General features: G+C 51.8%; 1 non-coding gene across 1 annotated transcript; it reads right to left on the bottom strand.

Moving 5' to 3' along the window:
• Window positions 1–258: 258 nt before the first annotated feature.
• Window positions 259–332, bottom strand: trnar-ucu (transfer RNA arginine (anticodon UCU)). The gene has a single exon. It is a non-coding gene; the product is annotated as a tRNA-Arg (tRNA).
• Between the last annotated feature and the right edge of the window lie 18,869 nt (window positions 333–19,201).

Genomic DNA, 19,201 nt, shown 5'->3' with positions numbered 1-19,201 from the left:
GTGATGGGGTGAGAGGGGTAACAATCCAAATACCTTCTTCAAAATTATTCCTATTTTGCAAGGATTCTGTAAGAGTGAGAATGCAAACCCTTTGTTTCAAAAAAATAATAATAAACTGCACGTGCAGCATATTCCAGCAATTTCACAATCGCAGACTGGCGATACAAATAATTTTCACGTTGCTTTGAAGGCATTTAATTCGGATTTTTATTCTTCTTGAAGGGGACGGGATGAAAAAAAAAACACATTTAACATCATCATCTCTGCCGGGACTCGAACCCGGACCCTCTGGATTAGAAGTCCAGCGCGCTGATCCATTGCGCCACAGAGACTGACCTGCTTTCCTTCCCCTCTTCTGTAGCAAAATTGCAGAGAACATTCATGACTGAGCTATTGCAATTGGGATGTGGGATGTGCACAGAGAGAGAGAGAGCGAGCGAGCGAAAGAGAGCAGCACAAACTCCGGATCTGGATTGCAAGGCAGCTGGCACCTGGAATTGGCAAAACTAAACGGAGGGAAGTTGGAGTGAAGAACTGGGGAATCCAGCCGGAGTAAACACTCCCCTTCCAAAATAGTCACAGCAGAGCAGAGAAGTGTCCACGGATATGGGTGCCCTCGGATATGAATCATAAGGAGGGGGGGGGGGGGGGGGAGCAAGAAAATAGGGCAGTTAATCGAATGTTATCATTTATTGTGAGGGGAATTGATTATAAAAACAGGAAGGTTATGTTTCAGATGTACAGAGCATTGGTTAGACCACATTTGGGGTATTGTGCACACTATTGGTCTTCTTGTTTGAGGAAAGATGTAAATGCATTAGAAGCTGTTCAGAGAGCGTTTACTGGACAAATACCAGGAATGGGTGGGTTGTCTTATGAGGAAAGTTTGGAGAGATTCGGGTTGTATCCACTGCAGTTCAGAAGATTAAGAGGCGACTTGATCAAAACTTTTAAAATCCTGAGAGGTATTGACAGGGGGATGTGGATAGGATGCGGGATACAAGAAAGACGGGTTGCATCTAAACTGGGGGGGCACCAATATCCTGGCTGCAAGGTTGCTAGAGTCACTCGGGAGGATTTAAACTAATATGGCAGGGGTGTGGGAACCGGAGCGTTAGCTTAGATGGTGTACATAGAACATTACAGCGCAGTACAGGCCCTTCAGCCCTCGATGTTGCGCCGACCTGTGAAACCACTCTAAAGCCCGTCTATACTATTCCCTTATTGTCCATATGTCTATCCAATGACCATTTGAATGTCCTTAGTATTGGCGAGTCCACTACTGTTGCAGGCAGGGCATTCCACGCCCTTACTACTCTCTGAGTAAAGAACCTACTTCTGACATCTGTCTTATATCTCCCCTCAATTTAAAGCTATGTCCCCTCATGCTAGACATCACCATCCGAGGAAAAAGGCTCTCACTGTCCACCCTATCCAATCCTCTGATCATCTTGTATGCCTCAATTAAGTCACCTCTTAACTTTCTTCTCTCTAACGAAAACAGCCTCAAGTCCCTCAGCCTTTCCTCATAAGTTCTTCCCTCCATACCAGGCAACATTCTGGTAAATCTCCTCTGCACCCGTTCCAATGCTTCCACATCCTTCCTATAATGCGGTGACCAGAATTGCACGCAATACTCCAAATGCGGCCGCACCAGAGTTTTGTACATGACCTCATGGCTCTGAAACTCAATCCCCCTACCAATAAAAGCTAACACACTGTACACCTTCTTAACAACCCTCTCAACCTGGGTGGCAACTTTCAGGGATCTATGTACATGGACACCGAGATCTTTCTGCTCATCCACACTGCCAAGAATCTTACCATTAGCCCAGTACTCAGTCTTCCTGTTATTCCTTCCAAAATGAATCACCTCACACTTTTCTGCATTAAACTCCATTTGCCACCTCTCAGCCCAGCGCTGCAGCTTATCTATGTCCCTCTGTAACTTGTAACATCCTTCCACACTGTCCACAACTCCACCGACTTTAGTGTTATCTGCAAATTTACTCACCCATCCTTCTACGCCCTCCTCCAGGTCATTTATAAAAATGGCAAACAGCAGTGGCCCCAAAACAGATCCTTGTGGTACACCACTAGTAACTGGACTCCAGTCTGAACATTTCCCATCAACCACCACCCTTTGTCTTCTTCCAGCTAGCCAATTTCTGATCCAAACTGCTAAATCACCCTGAATCCCATGCCTCCGTATTTTCTGCAGTAGCCTACCATGGGGAACCTTATCAAATGCTTTACTGAAATCCATATACACCACATCAACTGCTTTACCTTCATCCACCTGTTTGGTCACCTTCTCAAAGAACTCTATAAGGTTTGTGAGACACGACCTACCCTTCACAAAACCGTGTTGACTATCTCTAATCAAATTATTCCTTTCCAGGTGATTATACATCCTATCTCTTATAAACCTTTCCAAGATTTTTCTCACAACAGAAGTAAGGCTCACTGGTCTATAGTTACCGGGGTTATCTCTACTCCCCTTCTTGAACAAGGGGACAACATTTGCTATCCTCCAGTCTTCTGGCACTATTCCTGTAGACAAAGATGACTTAAAGATCAAGGCCAAAGGCTCAGCAATCTCCTCCCTAGCTTCCCAGAGAATCCTAGGATAAATCCCATCCGGCCCAGGGGACTTATCTATTTTCACACTTTCCAGAATTGCTAGTACCTCCTCCTTATGAACCTCAAGCCCTTCTAGTCTAGTAGCCTGAATCTCAGTATTCTCCTCAACAACATTGTCTTTTTCCTGTGTGAATACGGACGAAAAATATTCATTTAGCACCTCTCCTATCTCCTCGGACTCCAAGCACAACTTCCCACTACTGTCCTTGACTGACCCTACTCTTATCCTCGTCATTCTTTTATTCCTGACATATCGTAATATGTCATAATATGTAATAGCTGAAGGGGAAATAAGAGAACAAAAATAAGAGAACAACATCACCCTCAGGTGACAAAATGGTGACAAGTGTGAAAAGGGAGGTGGCCAATGCAGGATTGAGGGTGTTGTACCTAAATGCACACAGTTTAAGGAACAGGGTAAATGAGCTTGATGCGCACATTGAAATTGGCCGGTACGACGTTGTAGGCATCACAGAGACGTGACTGCAAGCAGATCAGGGCTGGATTCTAAATATACAAGAATATGTTTCCTATCGAAAGGACAGGCAGATGGGCAAAGGGGGTGGGGTTGCATTGTTAATAAGGAATAAAGTCAAATCGATAGCAAGGAGGGATATAGAATCAGAAGGCGTAAAATCTCTGTGGGTAGAGTTGAGGAATCGCAAAGGTAAAAAGACCCTGATGGAAGTTATGTACAGGCCTCCTAGCAGTAGTCAGGAAGTGGGGCAGGGAGGATATAGAAAAGGCATGTAAAAAAGGCAATATTACAACAATCATGGGGGACTTCAATATGCAGGTGGACTGGGAAAATCAGGGGCGAAATTCTCCCCCAACGGCGCGATGTCCGCCGACTGGCGCCCAAATCAGCGCCAATCAGACGGGCATCGCGCCGCCCCAAAGGTGCGGAATGCTCCGCATCTTTGGGGGCCGAGCCCCAACATTGAGGGGCTAGGCCGGCGCCGGAGGGATTTCCGCCCCGCCAGCTGGCGGAAATGGCGTTTGTTGCCCCGCCAGCTGGTGCGGAAATGCGGCGCATGCGCGGGAGCATCAGCGGCCGCTGACAGTTTCCCGCGCATGCGCAGTGGGGAGGGTCACTTCCGCCTCCGCCATGGTGGAGGCCGTGACGGAGACGGAAGGGAAAGAGTGCCCCCACGGCACAGGCCCGCCCGCGGATCGGTGGGCCCCGATCGCGGGCCAGGCCACCGTGGGGGCACCCCCCGGGGTCAGATCGCCCCGCGCCCCCCCCAGGACCCCGGAGCCCGCCCACGCCGCCTGGTCCCGCCGTTAAATACCAGCTTTGATTTACGCCGGCGGGACAGGCAATTTCTGGGCGGGGCTTCGGCCCATCCGGGCCGGAGAATCCAGCGGGGGGTCCCGCCAACCGGCGCGGCCCGATTCCCGCCCCCGCCCAATCTCCGGTACCGGAGACTTCGGCGGGGGCGGGGGCGGGATTCACGGCGGCCAACGGCCATTCTCCGACCCGGCGGGGGGGTCGGAGAATGACGCCCCAGGTTAGTAATGGATCCCAAGAAAAGGAATTTGTGGAATGTCTAAGAGATGTGTTTTTGGAGCAGCTTGTGACAGAGCCTACTAGGGAACAGGCAATTCGGGATTTGGTGATGTGTAATGAGGCAGATTTGATTAGGGATCTTAAGGTGAAGAAACCCTTAGGGAGCAGTGACCATAACATGATAGAACTTACCCTGCAGCTTGAGATGGAGAAGCTGCAATCAGATATAACGGTATTACAATCAAATAAGGGGAACTACAAAGACATGAGTGAGGAGCTGGCCAGAGTTGATCTGAAAAGGAGCCTAGCAGGGAAGACAGTGAAACAGCAATAGCAGGAGTTTTTGGCGGTTATTCTGGAGGCACAGCAGAAATTCATCCCAAGGAGGAGGAAACATGCTAAGAGGAGGACAAGGCATCCATGGCTGATGAGGGAAGTCAAGGACAGCATAATAGCAAAAGAAAAAGCATACAAAGTGGGAGGGTTAGTGGGAAGCCAGAGGATTGGGAAGCCTTTAATAGCGAGTAGTGGATGACTAAAAAAGCAACAAGGGGAGAAGATGAAATATGACTGCAAGCTAGCTAGTAATATAAAAGAAGTTGAAAGAGTTTTTTTCAATAAAAGGTAAGAGAGAGGCAAAAATAGACATTGGACCAGTGGGAAATGTGGCTCCCTATCTCTGTAACCTCCTCCAGACCCTACAACCCTCCCTATCTCTGTAACCTCCTCCAGACCCTACAACCCTATCTCTGTAACGTCCTCCAGCCCCAACAACCCTCCCTATCTCTGCAACCTCCTCCAGCCCCTACAACCCACCCCATCTCTGTAACCTCCCCCAGCCGCGACAACCCTCCCTATCTCTGTAACCTCCTCCAGATCCTACAACCCTATCTCTGTAACCTCCTCCAGACCCTACAACTATCCCTATCTCTGTAATCTCCTCCAGCCCCTACAACCCTCCCTATCTCTGTAACCTCCCCCAGCCTCTACAACCCTCCCTATCTCTGTAACCTCCTCCACCCCTACAACCCTCCCTATCTCTGTAAACTCCTCCATCCCCAACAACCCTCCCTATCTCTGTAACCTCCTCCACCCCTACAACCCTCCCTATCTCTGTAACCTTCTCCAGACCCTACAACCCTCCCTATCTCTGTAACCTCCTCCAGATCCTACAACCCTATCTCTGTAACCTCCTCGAGCCTCAACATCCCTCCCTATCTCTGTAAACTCCTCCAGGCCCTACAACCCTCCCTAACTCTGTAACCTCCTCCAGCCCCAACCCTCCCTATCTCTGTAACCTCCTCCAGATCCTACCCCCCTCCCTATCTCTGTAACCTCCTCCACCCCTACAACCCTCCCTATCTCTGTAACCTTCTCCAGACCCTACAACCCTCCCTATCTCTGTAACCTCCTCCAGATACTACAACCCTATCTCTGTAACCTCCTCGAGCCTCAACATCCCTCCCTATCTCTGTAAACTCCTCCAGGCCCTACAACCCTCCCTAACTCTGTAACCTCCTCCAGCCCCAACCCTCCCTATCTCTGTAACCTCCTCCAGATCCTACCCCCCTCCCTATCTCTGTAACCTCCTCCAGGCGCTACATCCCTCCCTATCTCTGTAACCTCCTCCTGCACCTACAACCCTCCCTATCTCTGTAACCTCCTCCAGACCCTACAACCATATCTCTGTAACGTCCTCCAGCCCCAAAAACACTCCCTATCTCTGTAATCTCCTCCAGCCCCTACAACACTCCCTATCTCTGTAACCTCCTCCAGCCCCTACAACCATCCCTATCTCTGTAACCTCCTTCAGCACAAACAACCCTCCCTATCTCTGTAACATCCTCCAGCCCCTACAATCCTCCCATCTCTGTAACCTCCCCAGCCTCTACAACCCTCCCTACCTCTGTAACCTCCTCCAGACCCTACAACCCTATCTCTGTAACGTCCTCCAGCCCCAACAACCCTCCCTATCTCTGTAACATCCTCCAGCCCCTACAACCCTTCCATCTCTGTAACCTCCCCAGCCTCTACAACCCTCCCTATCTCTGTAGCATCATCCAGACCCTACAACCCTCCCTATCTCTGTAAACTTCTCCAGACCCTTCAAACCTCCCTATCTCTCTAACCTCCTCCAGACTCTACAACCCTACCTATCTCTGTAACCTCCTCCAGACCCTACAACCCTATCTCTGTAACTTCCTCCAGCCCCTACAATTCTCCCTATCTCTGTAACCTCCACCAGCCCCTATCTCTGAAACCTCCTCCAACCTCACCAACCCTCCCTATCTTTGTAAACTCCTCCAGACACTACAACCTTATCTCTGTAACCTCCTCCAGCCTCAACAACCGTCCCTATCTCTGTAAACTCCTCCAGCATCAACAACCCTCCCTATCTCTGTAACCTCCTCCAGCCCCTACAATCCTCCCTATCTCTGTAACCTTCTCCAGACCCTACAACCCTATCTCTGTAACCTCCTTCAGCCTCGACACACTTCCCTATCTCTGTAACCTCCTCCAGCACCGACACCCCTCCCTATCTCTGTAACCTCCTCCAGCCCCTATGATCCCCATTATCTCTGTAACCTCCTCCAGCTCCTACAACCCTATCTCTGTAACCTCCTCCAGACCCTACAACTCTCCCTATCTCTGTAACCTCCTCCAGCCCCTACTACCCTCCCTATCTCTGTAACTTCCTCCAGACCCTACAAACCCTATCTCTGTAACCTCCTCCAGCCTCGACACCCCTCCCTATCTCTGTAACCTCCTCCAGCCTCTAAAATCCTCCCTATCTCGTTAACCTCCTCCAGCCCCTACAATTCTCCCTATCTCTGTAACCCCCTCCAGACCCTACAACCCTCCCTATCTCTGTAACCTTCTCCAGACCCTACAACCCTCCCTATCTCTGTAACCTCCTCCAGATCCTACAACCCTATCTCTGTAACCTCCTCGAGCCTCAACATCCCTCCCTATCTCTGTAAACTCCTCCAGGCCCTACAACCCTCCCTAACTCTGTAACCTCCTCCAGCCCCAACCCTCCCTATCTCTGTAACCTCCTCCAGATCCTACCCCCCTCCCTATCTCTGTAACCTCCTCCACCCCTACAACCCTCCCTATCTCTGTAACCTTCTCCAGACCCTACAACCCTCCCTATCTCTGTAACCTCCTCCAGATACTACAACCCTATCTCTGTAACCTCCTCGAGCCTCAACATCCCTCCCTATCTCTGTAAACTCCTCCAGGCCCTACAACCCTCCCTAACTCTGTAACCTCCTCCAGCCCCAACCCTCCCTATCTCTGTAACCTCCTCCAGATCCTACCCCCTCCCTATCTCTGTAACCTCCTCCAGGCGCTACATCCCTCCCTATCTCTGTAACCTCCTCCTGCACCTACAACCCTCCCTATCTCTGTAACCTCCTCCAGCCCCTACAACCATCCCTATCTCTGTAACCTCCTTCAGCACAAACAACCCTCCCTATCTCTGTAACATCCTCCAGCCCCTACAATCCTCCCATCTCTGTAACCTCCCCAGCCTCTACAACCCTCCCTACCTCTGTAACCTCCTCCAGACCCTACAACCCTATCTCTGTAACGTCCTCCAGCCCCAACAACCCTCCCTATCTCTGTAACATCCTCCAGCCCCTACAACCCTTCCATCTCTGTAACCTCCCCAGCCTCTACAACCCTCCCTATCTCTGTAGCATCATCCAGACCCTACAACCCTCCCTATCTCTGTAAACTTCTCCAGACCCTTCAAACCTCCCTATCTCTGTAACCTCCTCCAGACTCTACAACCCTACCTATCTCTGTAACCTCCTCCAGACCCTACAACCCTATCTCTGTAACTTCCTCCAGCCCCTACAATTCTCCCTATCTCTGTAACCTCCACCAGCCCCTATCTCTGAAACCTCCTCCAAACTCACCAACCCTCCCTATCTTTGTAAACTCCTCCAGACACTACAACCTTATCTCTGTAACCTCCTCCAACCTCAACAACCGTCCCTATCTCTGTAAACTCCTCCAGCATCAACAACCCTCCCTATCTCTGTAACCTCCTCCAGCCCCTACAATCCTCCCTATCTCTGTAACCTTCTCCAGACCCTACAACCCTATCTCTGTAACCTCCTTCAGCCTCGACACACTTCCCTATCTCTGTAACCTCCTCCAGCACCGACACCCCTCCCTATCTCTGTAACCTCCTCCAGCCCCTATGATCCCCATCATCTCTGTAACCTCCTCCAGCTCCTACAACCCTATCTCTGTAACCTCCTCCAGACCCTACAACTCTCCCTATCTCTGTAACCTCCTCCAGCCCCTACTACCCTCCCTATCTCTGTAACTTCCTCCAGACCCTACAAACCCTATCTCTGTAACCTCCTCCAGCCTCGACACCCCTCCCTATCTCTGTAACCTCCTCCAGCCTCTAAAATCCTCCCTATCTCGTTAACCTCCTCCAGCCCCTACAATTCTCCCTATCTCTGTAACCCCCTCCAGACCCTTCAACCCTCCCTATCTCTGTAACCTCCTTCAGCCCCTACAACCCTATCTCTGTAACCTCCTCTAGCCTCGACACCCCTCCCTATCTCTGTAAACTCCTCCAGACCCTACAAACCTCCCTATCTCTGTAACCTCCTCCAGACTCTACAACCCTATCTCTGTAACCTCCTCCAGCATCAACAACCCTCCCTATCTCTGTAACTTCCTCCAACCCCTAGAACCCTCCTATCTCTGTAACCTCCTCCATGCCCCTACAACCCTCCCTATCTCTGTAACCTCCTCCATGCCCTACAACTCTCCCTAACTCTGTAACCTCCACCAGCCCCTATCTCTGAAACCTCCTCCAACCTCACCAACCCTCCCTATTTTTGTAAACTCCTCCAGACACTACAACCTTATCTCTGTAACCTCCACCAGCCTGAACAACCGTCCCTATCTCTGTAAACTCCTCCAGTATCAACAACCCTCCCTATCTCTGTAACCTCCTCCAGCCCCTACAATCCTCCCTATCTCTGTAACCTCCTCCAGACCCTACAACCCTATCTCTGTAACCTCCTTCAGCCTCGACACCCTTCCCTATCTCGGTAACCTCCTCCAGCACCGACACCCCTCCCTATCTCTGTAACCTCCTCCAGCCCCTACGATCCCCACTATCTCTGTAACCTCCTCCAGCTCCTACAACCCTATCTCTGCAACCTCCTCCAGCCCCTACAACCCACCCCATCTCTGTAACCTCCCCCAGCCGCGACAACCCTCCCTATCTCTGTAACCTCCTCCAGATCCTACAACCCTATCTCTGTAACCTCCTCCAGACCCTACAACTCTCCCTATCTCTGTAATCTCCTCCAGCCCCTACAACCCTCCCTATCTCTGTAACCTCCCCCAGCCTCTACAACCCTCCCTATCTCTGTAACCTCCTCCACCCCTACAACCCTCCCTTTCTCTGTAAACTCCTCCATCCCCAACAACCCTCCCTATCTCTGTAACCTCCTCCACCCCTACAACCCTCCCTATCTCTGTAACCTTCTCCAGACCCTACAACCCTCCCTATCTCTGTAACCTCCTCCAGATCCTACAACCCTATCTCTGTAACCTCCTCGAGCCTCAACACCCCTCCCTATCTCTGTAAACTCCTCCAGGCCCTACAACCCTCCCTAACTCTGTAACCTCCTCCAGATCCTACCCCCCTCCCTATCTCTGTAACCTCCTCCAGGCGCTACATCCCTCCCTATCTCTGTAACCTCCTCCTGCACCTACAACCCTCCCTATCTCTGTAACCTCCTCCAGACCCTACAACCATATCTCTGTAACGTCCTCCAGCCCCAAAAACACTCCCTATCTCTGTAATCTCCTCCAGCCCCTACAACACTCCCTATCTCTGTCACCTCCTCCAGCCCCTACAACCATCCCTATCTCTGTAACCTCCTTCACCACAAACAACCCTCCCTATCTCTGTAACATCCTCCAGCCCCTACAACCCTCCCATCTCTGTAACCTCCCCAGCCTCTACAACCCTCCCTATCTCTGTAGCCACCTCCAGACCCTACAACCCTATCTCTGTAACGTCCTCCAGCCCCAACAACCCTCCCTATCTCTGTAACATCCTCCAGCCCCTACAACCCTTCCATCTCTGTAACCTCCCCAGCCTCTACAACCCTCCCTATCTCTGTAACATCATCCAGACCCTACAACCCTCCCTATCTCTGTAAACTTCTCCAGACCCTTCAAACCTCCCTATCTCTGTAACCTCCTCCAGACTCTACAACCCTACCTATCTCTGTAACCTCCTCCAGACCCTACAACCCTATCTCTGTAACCTCCTCCAGCCCCTACAATTCTCCCTATCTCTGTAACCCCCTCCAGACCCTTCAACCCTCCCTATCTCTGTAACCTCCTCCAGCCCCTACAACCCTCCCTATCTCTGTAACCTCCTTCAGCCCCTACAACCCTATCTCTGTAACCTCCTCTAGCCTCAACACCCCTCCCTATCTCTGTAACCTCCTCCAGACCCTACAAACCTCCCTATCTCTGTAACCTCTTCCAGACTCTACAACCCTATCTCTGTAACCTCCTCCAGCATCAACAACCCTCCCTATCTCTGTAACTTCCTCCAACCCCGAGAACCCTCCTATCTCTGTAACCTCCTCCATGCCCTACAACTCTCCCTAACTCTGTAACCTCCACCAGCCCCTATCTCTGAAACCTCCTCCAACCTCACCAACCCTCCCTATCTTTGTAAACTCCTCCAGACACTACAACCTTATCTCTGTAACCTCCTCCAGCCTCAACAACCGTCCCTATCTCTGTAAACTCCTCCAGCATCAACAACCCTCCCTATCTCTGTAACCTCCTCCAGCCCCTACAATCCTCCCTATCTCTGTAACCTCCTCCAGACCCTACAACCCTATCTCTGTAACCTCCTTCAGCCTCGACACCCTTCCCTATCTCTGTAACCTCCTCCAGCACCGACACCCCTCCCTATCTCTGTAACCTCCTCCAGCCCCTATGATCCCCATTATCTCTGTAACCTCCTCCAGCTCCTACAACCCTATCTCTGTAACCTCCTCCAGACCCTACAACTCTCCCTATGTCTGTAACCTCCTCCAGCCCCTACTACCCTCCCTATCTCTGTAACTTCCTCCAGACCCTACAAACCCTATCTCTGTAACCTCCTCCAGCCTCGACACCCCTCCCTATCTCTGTAACCTCCTCCAGCCTCTACAATCCTCCCTATCTCGTTAACCTCCTCCAGCCCCTACAATTCTCCCTATCTCTGTAACCCCCTCCAGACCCTTCAACCCTCCCTATCTCTGTAACCTCCTCCAGCCCCTACAACCCTCCCTATCTCTGTAACCTCCTTCAGCCCCTACAACCCTATCTCTGTAACCTCCTCTAGCCTCGACACCCCTCCCTATCTCTGTAACCTCCTCCAGACCCTACAAACCTTCCTATCTCTGTAACCTTCTCCAGACTCTACAACCCTATCTCTGTAACCTCCTCCAGCATCAACAACCCTCCCTATCTCTGTAACTTCCTCCAACCCCTAGAACCCTCCTATCTCTGTAACCTCCTCCATGCCCCTACAACCCTCCCTATCTCTGTAACCTCCACCAGCCCCTATCTCTGAAACCTCCTCCAACCTCACCAACCCTCCCTATTTTTGTAAACTCCTCCAGACACTACAACCTTATCTCTGTAACCTCCACCAGCCTGAACAACCGTCCCTATCTCTGTAAACTCCTCCAGTATCAACAACCCTCCCTATCTCTGTAACCTCCTCCAGCCCCTACAATCCTCCCTATCTCTGTAACCTCCTCCAGACCCTACAATCCTATCTCTGTAACCTCCTTCAGCCTCGACACCCTTCCCTATCTCGGTAACCTGCTCCAGCACCGACACCCCTCCCTATCTCTGTAACCTCCTCCAGCCCCTACGATCCCCACTATCTCTGTAACCTCCTCCAGCTCCTACAACCCTATCTCTGTAACCTCCTCCAGACCCTACAACTCTCCCTCTCTCTGTAACCTCATCCAGCCCCTACTACCCTCCCTATTACTGTAACTTCCTCCAGAACCTACAAACCCTATCTCTGTAACCTCCTCCAGCCTCGACACCCCTCCCTATCTCTGTAACCTCCTCCAGCCTCTACAATCCTCCCTATCTCTGTAACCTCCTCCAGCCTCTACAATCCTCCCTATCTATGTAACCTCCTCCAGATCCTACAACCCTCCCTATCTCTGTAGACACCTCCAGACCCTACAACCCTATCTCTGCAACCTCCTCCAGCCTCGACACCCCTCCCTATCTCTGTAACCACCTACTGCATCGACAACCCTCCCTATCTCGGTAACCTCCTCCAGCATCGACAAATCTTCCTCTCTGTAACTTCCTCCAGCTCCTACAACCCTCCCTATCTCTGTAACCTCTTCCAGCCCCTACAACCCAACCCTATTTCTGTAAACTCCTCCAGACCCTACAACCCTCCCTATCTCTGTAACCTCCTCCAGCCCTTACAACCCTCCCTATCTCTGTAACCTCCTACAGACCCTACAACCCTCCCTAACTCTGTAACCTCCTCCACCCCCAACAACCCTCCCTATCTCTATAACCTCCTCCAGACCCTACAACCATATCTCTGTAAGCTCCTCCAGCCCCTACAACCCTCCCAATCGCTGTAACCTCCACCAGCCCCTACAATCCTCCCTATCACTGTTACCCCCTCCAGACACTTCAACCCTCCCTATCTCTGTAACCTCCTCCAGCCCCTACAACCCTCCCTATCTCTGTAACCTCCTTCATTCCCTACAACCCTATCTCTGTAACCTCCTCCATCCGCGACACCCCTCCCTATCTCTGTAACTTCCTCCAACCCCTAGAACCCTCCTATCTCTGTAACCTCCTCCATGCCCCTACAACCCTCCCTATCTCTGTAACCTCCTCCATGCCCTACAACTCTCCCTAACTCTGTAACCTCCACCAGCCCCTATCTCTGAAACCTCCTCCAACCTCACCAACCCTCCCTATTTTTGTAAACTCCTCCAGACACTACAACCTTATCTCTGTAACCTCCACCAGCCTGAACAACCGTCCCTATCTCTGTAAACTCCTCCAGTATCAACAACCCTCCCTATCTCTGTAACCTCCTCCAGCCCCTACAATCCTCCCTATCTCTGTAACCTCCTCCAGACCCTACAACCCTATCTCTGTAACCTCCTTCAGCCTCGACACCCTTCCCTATCTCGGTAACCTCCTCCAGCACCGACACCCCTCCCTATCTCTGTAACCTCCTCCAGCCCCTACGATCCCCACTATCTCTGTAACCTCCTCCAGCTCCTAAAACCCTATCTCTGCAACCTCCTCCAGCCCCTACAACCCACCCCATCTCTGTAACCTCCCCCAGCCGCGACAACCCTCCCTATCTCTGTAACCTCCTCCAGATCCTACAACCCTATCTCTGTAACCTCCTCCAGACCCTACAACTCTCCCTATCTCTGTAATCTCCTCCAGCCCCTACAACCCTCCCTATCTCTGTAACCTCCCCCAGCCTCTACAACCCTCCCTATCTCTGTAACCTCCTCCACCCCTACAACACTCCCTTTCTCTGTAAACTCCTCCATCCCCAACAACCCTCCCTATCTCTGTAACCTCCTCCACCCCTACAACCCTCCCTATCTCTGTAACCTTCTCCAGACCCTACAACCCTCCCTATCTCTGTAACCTCCTCCAGATCCTACAACCCTATCTCTGTAACCTCCTCGAGCCTCAACACCCCTCCCTATCTCTGTAAACTCCTCCAGGCCCTACAACCCTCCCTAACTCTGTAACCTCCTCCAGCCCCAACCCTCCCTATCTCTGTAACCTCCTCCAGATCCTACCCCCCTCCCTATCTCTGTAACCTCCTCCAGGCGCTACATCCCTCCCTATCTCTGTAACCTCCTCCTGCACCTACAACCCTCCCTATCTCTGTAACCTACTCCAGACCCTACAACCATATCTCTGTAACGTCCTCCAGCCCCAAAAACACTCCCTATCTCTGTAATCTCCTCCAGCCCCTACAACACTCCCTATCTCTGTCACCTCCTCCAGCCCCTACAACCATCCCTATCTCTGTAACCTCCTTCACCACAAACAACCCTCCCTATCTCTGTAACATCCTCCAGCCCCTACAACCCTCCCATCTCTGTAACCTCCCCAGCCTCTACAACCCTCCCTATCTCTGTAACCTCCTCCAGACCCTACAACCCTATCTCTGTAACGTCCTCCAGCCCCAACAACCCTCCCTATCTCTGTAACATCCTCCAGCCCCTACAACCCTTCCATCTCTGTAACCTCCCCAGCCTCTACAACCCTCCCTATCTCTGTAACATCATCCAGACCCTACAACCCTCCCTATCTCTGTAAACTTCTCCAGACCCTTCAAACCTCCTTATCTCTGTAACCTCCTCCAGACTCTACAACCCTACCTATCTCTGTAACCTCCTCCAGACCCTACAACCCTATCTCTGTAACCTCCTCCAGCCCCTACAATTCTCCCTATCTCTGTAACCCCCTCCAGACCCTTCAACCCTCCCTATCTCTGTAACCTCCTCCAGCCCCTACAACCCTCCCTATCTCTGCAACCTCCTTCAGCCCCTACAACCCTATCTCTGTAACCTCCTCTAGCCTCAACACCCCTCCCTATCTCTGTAACATCCTCCAGACCCTACAAACCTCCCTATCTCTGTAACCTCTTCCAGACTCTACAACCCTATCTCTGTAACCTCCTCCAGCATCAACAACCCTCCCTATCTCTGTAACTTCCTCCAACCCCGAGAACCCTCCTATCTCTGTAACCTCCTCCATGCCCTACAACTCTCCCTAACTCTGTAACCTCCACCAGCCCCTATCTCTGAAACCTCCTCCAACCTCACCAACCCTCCCTATCTTTGTAAACTCCTCCAGACACTACAACCTTATCTCTGTAACCTCCTCCAGCCTCAACAACCGTCCCTATCTCTGTAAACTCCTCCAGCATCAACAACCCTCCCTATCTCTGTAACCTCCTCCAGCCCCTACAATCCTCCCTATCTCTGTAACTTCCTCCAGACCCTACAACACTATCTCTGTAACCTCCTTCAGCCTCGACACCCTTCCCTATCTCTGTAACCTCCTCCAGCACCGACACCCCTCCCTATCTCTGTAACCTCCTCCAGCCCCTATGATCCCCATTATCTCTGTAACCTCCTCCAGCTCCTACAACCCTATCTCTGTAACCTCCTCCAGACCCTACAACTCTCCCTATGTCTGTAACCTCCTCCAGCCCCTACTACCCTCCCTATCTCTGTAACTTCCTCCAGACCCTACAAACCCTATCTCTGTAACCTCCTCCAGCCTCGACACCCCTCCCTATCTCTGTAACCTGCTCCAGCCTCTACAATCCTCCCTATCTCGTTAACCTCCTCCAGCCCCTACAATTCTCCCTATCTCTGTAACCCCCTCCAGACCCTTCAACCCTCCCTATCTCTGTAACCTCCTCCAGCCCCTACAACCCTCCCTATCTCTGTAACCTCCTTCAGCCCCTACAACCCTATCTCTGTAACCTCCTCCAGCATCAACAACCCTCCCTATCTCTGTAACTTCCTCCAACCCCTAGAACCCTCCTATCTCTGTAACCTCCTCCATGCCCCTACAACCCTCCCTATCTCTGTAACCTCCTCCATGCCCTACAACTCTCCCTAACTCTGTAACCTCCACCAGCCCCTATCTCTGAAACCTCCTCCAACCTCACCAACCCTCCCTATTTTTGTAAACTCCTCCAGACACTACAATCTTATCTCTGTAACCTCCTCCAGCCTCAACAACCGTCCCTATCTCTGTAAACTCCTCCAGTATCAACAACCCTCCCTATCTCTGTAACCTCCTCCAGCCCCTTACAATCCTCCCTATCTCTGTAACCTCCTCCAGACCCTACAACCCTATCTCTGTAACCTCCTTCAGCCTCGACACCCTTCCCTATCTCGGTAACCTCCTCCAGCACCGACACTCCTCCCTATCTCTGTAACCTCCTCCAGCCCCTACGATCCCCACTATCTCTGTAACCTCCTCCAGCTCCTACAACGCTATCTCTGTAACCTCCTCAAGACCCTACAACTCTCCCTATCTCTGTAACCTCATCCAGCCCCTACTACCCTCCCTATTACTGTAACTTCCTCCAGAACCTACAAACCCTATCTCTGTAACCTCCTCCAGCCTCGACACCCCTCCCTATCTCTGTAACCTCCTCCAGCCTCTACAATCCTCCCTATCTCTGTAACCTCCTCCAGCCTCTACAATCCTCCCTATCTATGTAACCTCCTCCAGATCCTACAACCCTCCCTATCTCTGTAGACTCCTCCAGACCCTACAACCCTATCTCTGTAACCTCCTCCAGCCTCGACACCCCTCCCTATCTCTGTAACCACCTACTGCATCGACAACCCTCCCTATCTCGGTAACCTCCTCCAGCATCGACAAATCTTCCTCTCTGTAACTTCCTCCAGCTCCTACAACCCTCCCTATCTCTGTAACCTCTTCCAGCCCCTACAACCCAACCCTATTTCTGTAAACTCCTCCAGACCCTACAACCCTCCCTATCTCTGTAACCTCCTCCAGCCCTTACAACCCTCCCTATCTCTGTAACCTCCTACAGACCCTACAACCCTCCCTAACTCTGTAACCTCCTCCACCCCCAACAACCCTCCCTATCTCTATAACCTCCTCCAGACCCTACAACCATATCTCTGTAAGCTCCTCCAGCCCCTACAACCCTCCCAATCGCTGTAACCTCCACCAGCCCCTACAATCCTCCCTATCACTGTTACCCCCTCCAGACACTTCAACCCTCCCTATCTCTGTAACCTCCTCCAGCCCCTACAACCCTCCCTATCTCTGTAACCTCCTTCATTCCCTACAACCCTATCTCTGTAACCTCCTCCATCCGCGACACCCCTCCCTATCTCTGTAACCTCCTCCAGCCCCTACAACTCTCCCTAACTCTGTAACCTCCACCAGCCACTATCTCTGTAACCTCCTCCAACCTCACCAACCCTCCCTATCTCTGTAACCTCCTCCAGACCCTACAACCCTATCTCAGTAACCTCCTCCAGCCAAAACACCCCTCCCTATCACTGTAACCTACTCCAGCCCCTACAATTCTCCCTATCTCTGTAATCCCCTCCAGACCCTTCAACCCTCCCTATCACTGTAACCTCCTCCAGCCCCTACTACCCTCCCTATCTCTGTAACTTCCTCCAGACCCTGCAAACCCCATATCTGTAACCTCCTCCAGCCCCTACAATTCTCCGTATCCCTGTAATCCCCTCCAGACCCTTCAACCCTCCCTATCACTGTAACCTCCTCCAGCCCCTACTACCCTCCCTATCTCTGTAACTTCCTCCAGACCCTGCAATCCCTATATCTGTAACCTCCTCCAGCCTCGACACCCCTCCCTATCTCTGTAAACTCCTCCAGCATCAACAACACTCCCTATCTCTGTAACCTCCTCCAGCCTCTACAATCCTCCGTATCTCTGTAACCTCCTCCAGCCCATTGAACCCTCCTATCTCTGTAACCTCCTCCAGCCCCTACAACTCTCCCTAACTCTGTAACCTCCACCAGCCGCTATCTCTGTAACCTCCTCCAACCTCACCAACCCTCCCTATCTCTGTAACCTCCTCCAGACACTACAACCTTATCGCTGTAACCTCCTCCAGCCTCAACAACCCTCCCTATCTCTGTAACCTCCTCCAGCATCGACAACCCTCCCTAAATCTGTAACCTCCCCCAGACCCTACAATCCTCCCTATCTCTGTAACCTCCTCCAGACCCTACAACCCTATCTCCGTAACCTCCTTCAGCCTGAACACCCCTCCCTCTCTCTGTAACCTCCTCCAGCACCGACAACCCTCCCTACCTCTGTAAACTCCTCCAGCCGCTACGATCCCCACTATCTCTGTAACCTCATCCAGCTCCTACAACCCTATCTCTGTAACCTCCTCCAGACCCTACAACTCTCCCTATCTCTGTAACCTCCTCCAGCCCCTACTACCCTCCCTATCTCTGTAACTTCCTCCAGGCCCTACAAACCCTATCTCTGTAACCTCCTCCAGCCTCGACACCCCTCCCTATCTCTCTAACCACCTCCAGCATCGACAACCCTCCCTATCTCGGTAACCTCCTCCAGCATCGACACCCCTCCCTATTTCTCTAACCTCCTCCAGACCCTACAACCCTCCCTATCTCTGTAACCTCCTCCAGCCCCTACAACCCATCCCTATCTCTCTAACCTCCTCCAGACCCTACAACCCTCCCTATCTCTGTAACCTCCTACAGACGCTACAACCCTCCCTAACTCTGTAACCTCCTACAGCCCCAAGAATCCTCCCTATCTCTGTAACCTCCTCCAGCCCCTACAAACCTCCCTATTTCTGTAACCTCCTCCAGACCCTACAACCCTATCTCTGTAAGCTCCTCCAGCCCGTAAACCCTCCCTATCTCTGTAACCTCCTCCAGCCACTACAATCCTCCCTATCTCAGTATCCCCCTCCAGCCCCTACAACCCTCCCTATCTCTGTAACCTCCTCCAGTCCCTACAACCCTATCTCTGTAACCTCCTCCAGCCCCGACACCCCTCCCTATCTATGTAACCTCCTCCAGCCCCTAGATCCCTCCCTATCTCTGTAACCTCCTCCAGCCTCGACACCCCTCCCTATCTATGTAACCTCCTCCAGCCCCTAGATCCCTCCCTATCTCTGTAACCTCCTCCAGACTCTACAACCCTATCTCTGTAACCTCCTCCAGCATCGACAACACTCCCTATCTCTGTAGCCTCCTCCAGCCCCTAGAACCCTCCCTATCTCTGTAACCTCCTCCAGCCCCTACAACTCTCCCTATCTCTGTAAACTCCACCAGCCCCTATCTCTGTAACCTCCTCCAACCTCATCAACCCTCCCTATCTCTGTAACCTCCTCCAGACCCTACAACCCTATCTCAGTAACCTCCGCCAGCCTCGACAACCCTCCCTATCACTGTAAC

The sequence above is a fragment of the Scyliorhinus torazame genome, chromosome 4 (genome assembly GCF_047496885.1).
Source record: "Scyliorhinus torazame isolate Kashiwa2021f chromosome 4, sScyTor2.1, whole genome shotgun sequence".
NCBI classification, from domain to species: Eukaryota; Metazoa; Chordata; class Chondrichthyes; order Carcharhiniformes; family Scyliorhinidae; genus Scyliorhinus; species Scyliorhinus torazame.
The sequence above is the reverse complement of the archived record's forward strand: the minus strand, read 5'-3'. Positions and strand labels throughout refer to the sequence as shown.